The sequence below is a fragment of the Odontesthes bonariensis genome, chromosome 17 (assembly GCF_027942865.1).
Source record: "Odontesthes bonariensis isolate fOdoBon6 chromosome 17, fOdoBon6.hap1, whole genome shotgun sequence".
NCBI lineage: Eukaryota > Metazoa > Chordata > Actinopteri > Atheriniformes > Atherinopsidae > Odontesthes > Odontesthes bonariensis.
The window spans coordinates 16,173,808-16,182,397 of NC_134522.1; the positions used below are offsets into that span (position 1 = coordinate 16,173,808).

At 43.6% G+C, this 8,590-nt stretch overlaps 1 protein-coding gene across 3 annotated transcripts in view; it reads right to left on the minus strand.

Moving 5' to 3' along the window:
• Positions 1-6,944, minus strand: part of LOC142366858 (signal-induced proliferation-associated 1-like protein 1) — a 39,023-nt gene extending 32,079 nt beyond the window's left edge. For 2 of the 3 annotated variants that reach the window (XM_075448865.1, XM_075448863.1), the window contains exon 1: positions 6,681-6,944. The gene's annotated coding sequence lies outside the window, so the exon portion shown is untranslated. Of the gene's footprint in view, positions 1-3,457; positions 3,693-6,680 lie in introns of those variants that run through there. The other variant, XM_075448864.1, reaches the window with a different exon arrangement.
• Positions 6,945-8,590: the final 1,646 nt, after the last annotated feature.

Sequence of the window (8,590 nt, forward strand, 5' to 3'; positions counted from 1 at the left end):
AAAGCAGGGAAGGCTATAAAGATCCAAGCAAGTTCAGGTGGTTGTTTCCTCAGCTCATGATGTAAGTTATGAAATGGCAGTTAGAAGAAATTCTGGAGGTCATGTTGAGGTCTGGAAAACCAAGCAAACCTTGTTGTGAGAACTGCCTGCAGGATTGCTAGAGAGAACAGTCAAAATATTTTAAAAATAAGACCTTCAAGCAGATGCAATTGATGTTAAAGCAGCAGCGCACCGTTCTACAGTACATACACATGACCTTCATCCTCTACTTAACATTAGGTGACAGACGTTTCCAAATAAACATCTAAAGGAGACTGTGGGAAGCAGAAAAATGAAAGTGATTTGAACACCTTCTGTAAAATAGATGAGGATGAAAAGATGATGGATTCTGCAGCTGGATAATGATCCTAAGCAGATCTCTGAACACCAACAGAAACAAGCTGAAGGTTTTGTCATGATTCCAGTCCATAAATCTTCAGGTAGACCTTGAAAGATGCAAGACGCATCCTCAAGGAACCAGAAGCCTTTTACAGGAGGAAAAGGTAAAAAGAAATTTTTACTTTATTGCTATTTTGAAAGTATTACAACAGGGAAATTAAAAAAGCAAGAGTTATCTTTAACATAATGTCTTTTGAAAATCAAGTAATATTTTACACACTAAAGTCATCAGTAAACCATACTCACACCAAACTTTGGCAAGTCACTGAATGCATACAAAAAACAGCACTGCATCTGTTATCAACACACAGAGACATGGACTAAATGCTCAGATCAGATAACAGCCTGGCAGGGGATAATTTTTTTTTTTTTTAATTAACAGCTGCAAAGATCTAGAAATGCTTCGGGAATGACATTTAGGTTTGTTTAGCATTTTCACAGGTTTGTGGCAAAGGGATGTTGTGGAAAAGCAGCTGCTGGTGTGGTTTGATCAAACAGTTTGGGAACGGCCTAAACCCTGCCAAGCAAACAGGGGAAACATGAGCTGCACCGCAGTAGCAGCACTGACCACAGGCTGCTTAAAAGGCCCACAGAGAATGTAATCAAATCCGTCATAAGTTGCTCTGCGCATCCTTTGAAGTTCATTTTCATCAGTCAAACTGATCTTTCCATCGATCAGCAGCTGCTTGGCCCACGAGTATATCTCTGCAGCAATCAAGGTAAAGCACATAAACTCATTAAATTACACTGACGGATGATAGGATGCGTTTCAACTGTACGGATTCCCCACAGACCGGAATGTGACGGAGGGGCATTAGAGTGCTGCTAGGAAACGGTAAGATCTGAGCAGTCGAAAGGAAAACACAGCCAGCCATCATGGAATTCCAGGGGTGAGGTGAAAGCTTGATTAATATTCCCTCATACTGACCAAATACCTCCTCTACTGCCACCAGACATTAACTGTGTGCACAGCGCACAGGATGTGCACACATCTTTGAGTTTGGAGAGGATCTTGCCAGGTAAGCATTTTTACAAGGTAACACAAGAGGGGAGGAGACAAAGGAAGGCCTTCTCTATTATCATTCTGGCAGAAAACCTTTCGGGGATTCTCTGCCTAGTCTCAGGAGAGGGCTGACTGACTGTGCTGTTGCCTACAGTTTGCAGGACGGAATAATCTCCAAACAGAGGAATCCGTGGAGAGCTCAGGTGTGCCTCAGTAATCAGCACTCTTTGAGAGAGACGGCAGGAAGCTTCAAAATGCTCTGTTCTTCGGCTGGGAAATCTAACTGAGGACTCAAAAGCCAACCACAACAACAGTGCAGCAAAGTTACACTCGTACACCGTTTCCATTCATTGATTTTGGCACGTGTCCAGCGCATAGCCGAGCACACTTCCAGTCCAATTATAAACAGTCAGGCCACAGAGTTAATCAATTCATACAGAGTCATTTGGACTGCGATAAGTCAGCTACTGTTGCATAACTGCGGTGCCCTGCTAAATCACAGTCTGCCACAAAATCATAGTGCAAACCTGCACAGCATGCTGCTGCTGGCTTGTGCTGAACCCGAGCCAGGCCTGCAACAGTGGTTTATCATGCTCTTGAGCCAAGGCCATGCACACCACAGCTCACTTAAAGCAACAGCTGCACTGTTCTCAATGCTTTTGCTTCTTTTAAAAACACAAAAACAACCAATCCTGCAGTAGGATGTAAGCACACTACAGCACACAGTTGTTTCAAGGACCATTCTGTGTTAGTCTTGGTATGTGGATCAAAACTGAGGCAAAATGTAATTAGAACGACCGCCATCCCCCCACCTTTTATCCCCTCAAGCTGGCAATAATCAGGACTTTGCAACCTCACAAGTCACAGGAGATGGTAAAAGACGCTTTGTGCGAGCTTTTCCCTTTCAACTTTCACAGTGTTCCTCCACTTACTGTAACCCTTTTAACACCTGATTTAGGCTTCTGGGGTCTGTTGCCAAAGAGATGAAGAGTGAATATCCAGGAGATGAGGCTGCAACGTGTAAAGATGCAGGTTTGCTCTCTCTAATAGCAAACTGCCACCGGTGACTCCCTCTTAATCAGCATTCAAGTCAAGTGCCAGTACCATGTAAACACGAGCATGCAACATCACCACCTCACCTCTTCCGAGCACCAACAGTAATGATAAGAGCTGAACTAAGCAGTAGTTCTGTGGAGGGATCAAAAAGAGCAATTAAATTGTCTGAGACCAGGTAAAATAGTCACCTTTAGTTGCCATGTCCAACTTCATATTTTTAAGGCAGCATTTGATTTCAACGCTGTTTCTTGTGTAGCAGAACTAGGCCGGGGTATCCAGGAATACATCAATGAAATACACAGGAAACAGGCAGCAAGAGAGGAAAGGCTGGGATAGCAGCCATGTTTGTTTTGATCTGGCTCTATCTGCCCTTTGCACCTGGAGCAACATGGAAAAAGACTATGGCCTAACATTTCAGAGAGTGTACCGTTACATACTGCAGAGACTAATTACTTTAACATAAATGGGGGCTTATTTCTTATTATAACAATGAGTGAGGTAATGACACTAAACCAATAAAGATGATCTTCAGGAACAGTGAGTGAACACTTCATTCAGTCCACCTGAAACTTAAATTCGTTTAAAAAGTCATTTGAAATTTGCGGAGGGAGCCTTTGCTTCACAGAGGTCTCATTCTTCCCCGGGAACTTTACCGAGAGCAAAGCAGGAACTCACAGGCTGGAAATGGATTCCCTCGTTCCAAAGAAGAGGATGTGTTGAATTCTGGAGCAATCTGATGAGGGATTATTCTAGTTTTAGGAAACTTCAGCAAAAACACTTTCACTTTCGAGACAACTTGAAGCTGTTGTCCTGGAGCTGTGTTCTTAAACAGTGTTCAGGAGTTAACCTAAGGTTGTTCCAGTATTCCGGCTTTACTACACATCACATGGTAAAAGCTGCTCCGGAAAGTAATGGAAACAGTTGAAAACGTGAGGAGGAATGAGGACAAGCTGAACAGACCTGTCTATGCATCGAGAACTATGTTGAGATCAGCCGTGACCGAGCCCTCGTGAATTCCTCCCTCTCAGATTTCTGTCCGCAGGAGGGGACAGCAGCAAAACCTCTCTGTTTTTTTGTTTTGTGCACGGAATTATTTTCCAAAGCTGCCCACACGGGCTCTGCGTGAGGTGAGGATCTGCAGCTCTGCCTGATGTTTTGATTCTTCTCTGAGCAGAGTTCTGTAATCCCTTCTAGAGAAAGTGTGCACACCAAAAAGGGAGACAGTGCACCAACTGGCAGACATGTCGAGACAGTACCATGCATGTCATTATTGTGTGGCAACGGAGCCAGCCTGCAGAAACACATCATCATCATCAGAATCCCAGATTTCATAATGGAACACTTCTTTTCTTTTCTTCTCTCACTCTCTTTTTTTTTTTTTTTCAACAAAGTGGTTGTTTGCAATTATTCTTATTACTTTTTTACCTCCGTTTTCCGATCCCTGTCCCACTTCATACTATTTTCAGCTTGAGTGAGGTTTGATGGGAGCAGAGAAGGGGAATTACTCACCGTCAGATCTCTGCCTGACTGTGGGTTTTGGTTTAGGCTTGAGAACCGAAAGCAGGATGACAGGAACCAGTCGCGCGGAGGTTGCTTTAGTTCATGAACATCTACATCACAGACCACCAAATGGAGACCAAACAATCAATCAGGGACAGATCACAGCCAATAGCAGCACTCTACACTTGTACCACTGCTCCACAGCCAGTGTCACTTAGCTTTACACAACTCTGCTGCACACATAATGACAGGGTTCATATTGCTGTGCAATTTTACGAGGTCGAAATTCCCCAAACTTTGTGGCAGGTGGCGTGACGAGTAAGGGAATTTTCCTTTGTCTGCTCGCATTTACTCTGTGACATAGCAGTGAAAAGGGATTACATCATCACTATTGTAGCCGCCGAGCCCTCTGCTTCCCCCGGTCGGTCAGCTTACAGTGGACCGTCCGATCCAGACAAAGACAGAACATTCCAACAGTTTAGTAAGCAGGAAACGCAGATCCATAGTCACACCTCATTACACTCAAACTCATCACCCCCCCCCCCCCCCCCCCCCCACACCGCTCAGTTACCAGCAAAAAGATGCTCACACTGAAAAACCACCGTAGGCCACATTATCATCAAGTCATCTGACCTCTGACTATGAGCTGACTAATATCAGTCAGACGCATCACTCACGGAGGTGATGGAGGTTCCCTTTTTGCTTACGGTAATAAAGCTCTATATAAGTTGTTGCTTAAGGTTGAGTTCAAACTCAGGAATAAAGGTGACTCATTCTCGTGTCTTTCACGGAGGCATTGAAGAAGTAATCTTTGCAGGTGAGACTGCATGTTGGAATACCAGACGCCCCCAAGGGCTGCATCTTAAGATTTGTCTAGTTTGTCTCCCAGTGTGTCATCAGTAACAAGCAACGAGATGTGGGAGAAGCCAGTCAGGTGGTGCTGCACTTGCCCAAATGACGGCAAACAACATTAAAGATTTGAAAGACAAAGAAGCAGAACATGCATATGAAAGTAGCACTGCTGAAACCTACACGCTCTTTGAACTTGAGCGTGAGTAAATAAAAATAATCCCATTATTCATTACAAAAAGTAAACAGCTCATTTTAGAAACGGCAGCCCACACATTCCAGAGTTGCAAATTATAAAGCAACACAAAGCTCCTCTTGTTGTTCCCTTTTATCTTCGCTCAAGCTATTCCCTTCGAGCCAATGCACAGGAGACAATGGAAACACAAGCTCAACTTAACAACAGGAAGCATCCTTCTGTGAATATGTGGGCACTTTACACAGACGCACAATAACAATTGTTGTGCGAGAGATATGATGCAAAAAGTGAAAATAGAAACACCGTCCTTCAGTGATAAGTCAGAGCAAAGACTATTTATGCTGATGGGAAACATGAGAAGCGGTATTTATTCCCCTCTCAAGGAGCAAAGTTAGCTTTTAGAGCTGTTCTGACAGCATCACCAAAATCTTTGGACTGATCTTTCCAACCCGCTGTAACTCAGATTAATCTCCTGTCCCTGAATAGCCATTTTTGGCCCATGCAGCGACAGAGAGCATTCTTTTACTCAAGATAACAAGGCCGCTGCGTTTGCATTGAATCTATCCTTAATAAAAAAATCCCATCAAAAAAAAAGTAAGGAGCACCCCAGAGGAAGATTAGAGTCAGCAGTAAAAATGGCAGTGGAGCTGTATGATCAGTCATGCCCACCACTGCAGGTCAGCTAAGCCGATCAAGAATGCTAAAAATCCTTGATCCTGTCCCAAAGCAAAACTCCAAGGCTTCCCTTTTTTTCACCTGACTGAAGCCAAGTCAGCCACCAAACACTCCTGCTGTATTGATTCAGATGTAGGGGAGTCATTTTCCCAACCTGCATAGTTCCTTCCAGCTGGAGTTTCATAAATAATCTTCCTTTGGGCTGGCAACTTTTAAAAGTGAGCACCATGACCTGGTTGTCACCAGTACAACCTCCTGCTATATCTTTCCTATTCTCTTATTTTGTCTCCAGAGGACTAATAGAAGCAGACTTGAAGGATATCTCTCACACACACACACACACACACACACACACACACACACACGAGTCATAATTTTGTCATCCAACCGAAAATCTGATCGAAATGCCATCTTATTAAGCGTTGAGTGGAGGGCATAGTGAACAGACATACAATACACATAACAGGATGATCATATTGTCCTGGTCTGTTTTAGGTGATGAGCTGGACAGGATGGAGACATAAATCAGAGTCAGACAGATGTGGCTTAAGGAAATCACCTGGTGCCCGACAAGCCTTCTCGCGTGGCAACAACACGGGGGTAAACCACGCGAAAGGAATTTCGGGTGGTGACATCCATATGCACACATCCTGTTTTTAATGGTGTAATGTGCTCGGTGCCACCTGCAAATCGCCACACACGAGCAGCGCAGGGAACAGTGTCCTTGACAAACACAACCGATTCGTATACATTGACAGCCCCAGTGATAGAGGATGTCTCACTTTTTCGTTTACCACCATTAGTTATTAGGAAGAGAGAGAAAAAACACTGGCACTGACTGCGCACTGTCTCCACAAAGCATAAAGATGTGCTTTGTCCTTCTCACAGCCGACAGATGTTAGTGTAAAGGCACCTTGTGCCACGAACACCTCGCACATGATCAGCACCACGTTATCGACTCACCTTTTCTCCTTTAGGATGTCACGCAACACGGTTTTCCCCTTTTGTTTCAACTCGTAACAAGGTGCTGTTAGTCCGAGGCGTAAACTACGCAGCGCTCTTCCTTGTCTTCACTGGAAACGTGCTGGCTCCGGCTGAAACCAAAAATGTTCCGGTGTCTTCCTCTGAAAGGCAACTTGGAAGTTTGATAGAAAGTTACTGGTTTGCCTCGCTGCGGTATGCAGCTGCTGGAGAGATGAGATCATTCAGGCAGCCTCCCCTCTCTCCCTCTCTGCTCTTGGAGTATCGCGAGAAGGCTTCGCGGGAAAGCAAACGTTACCGTGGCAACAGTGCTCACCTGTGGTGGGTGGACGAAGAAGAGGAAAGCTGAGGAGCTCTCCCTCTTCGTTCAAAATATACATTGAAAAACACCCAATTAAGTTCCAAAGAACTCTGTTAGAACTTCAACCTTCTGTGGCTTGTACAAATCTGTTCAGCTCTTTAATGATAATTACAACTATAATAAAGTTAAAGGTAAAAATACCACAGAAGCTATTTTGTATTTTGTCCTATTTAGGACATTTACTTCTCTTTGTTTTGTGCTTCTGTCCATTTTGTTCTTGCCTCTGTTTGTAGCCATGTGCATCTCATCATAGTTTTGTATCCAATATTTCTCATTTTACATCTAATTATATTTGTGTCTAGACGTGGGCACTTTGGATCATTTTCGTTCTTCCACAAGTGGTATTGTGTCTCATTTTGGTCCTGCTTCTCTCTTTTTAGAACTTTGTGGTCTAGCTTTTAGCTTTGGTTGTTGTCTATATTTGTTATTTCAGTTGTTTTGTGTCACTCTCTGGGATATTTAATGTATATCTGGCATCACAGCAAAGGTCCAGGGACTCTTTGGGCCCGGGGCTTGCTCACAAATTTGTCCTTGAGCAAAATAAACACAAATCAAAGTAACTGCCCATCAAGTCTTAATTTGCTTTCCATATTACAGAAAATCACATGTGATGGGAAAGGCCAGCTGTTCCAATTTATCAAATTTTTAACAATATGTTTCAAAGTATGTTGAATTTATTAGCGATCCATCTTTCAAACACACATGATCTTTGGGGATAATTTTCTGCAAGCTGTGTGGAGGGGAGCAGTTTTCCTCAAAGGCAGTGGTGCTTCCCTTACAGTTAAACACAGACAGGGAGGGCAGTGGGAAAAATATTAATCACACGACTTCATGCATCATGACCACACAAACGTTTAAATGTGATTTGCAATGACAACAAGTGAGGCTATAACCACCAGAGCCACTAAGTAGGAATATAAGCTTTGAAGTGTCAGCGACTTGAGTGTTTGTCCTCAATGTACCCGCAGCGACCTGCGGGAGATATTAGGGCCTGTGTTGCTTGTGGCTCTGACATCATGAGCTGATGTGGATGTGAGCTGATGTGCAGAAAATCCAATCCTAATCTGCAGACCCTGCAAACAAAGCCCTCTGTGCATTGAAAACTAAAACTGAATGAGGGCATCACACAGTAGGTAGATGCTTTCCAAAATGCATGATTTAGGACTTGGCCCCTGCAACGCTGTGGCAGTAATGCATTCCTGCAGCTGCATAGGCTACTGGTATCAGCAAATTTTTACTTGGAAATGTAGATCCAGTCATCTAAATTAGAAAGAAGGACTGAGAGACTAAAGGGGGAAACCGCAGGCCATGATGCAAAATGCTGAAATGTGCCCTGCGAGTTTAAAGTAATTCCACAGTCTTCATGGTGTATTTCAATCCACAATTTTCTTCATACACTGAGCTGCTTCAACATCTATTTCTGTCAGCTATGTATCAGAGGAGCACATCTTCATGGTGGCTTGTGGTTTAAATGCGGTCCAATTAAAGAAGCACTTCAGTGAGAGACAAATTTGGTTTTTAGAGTTTTTAT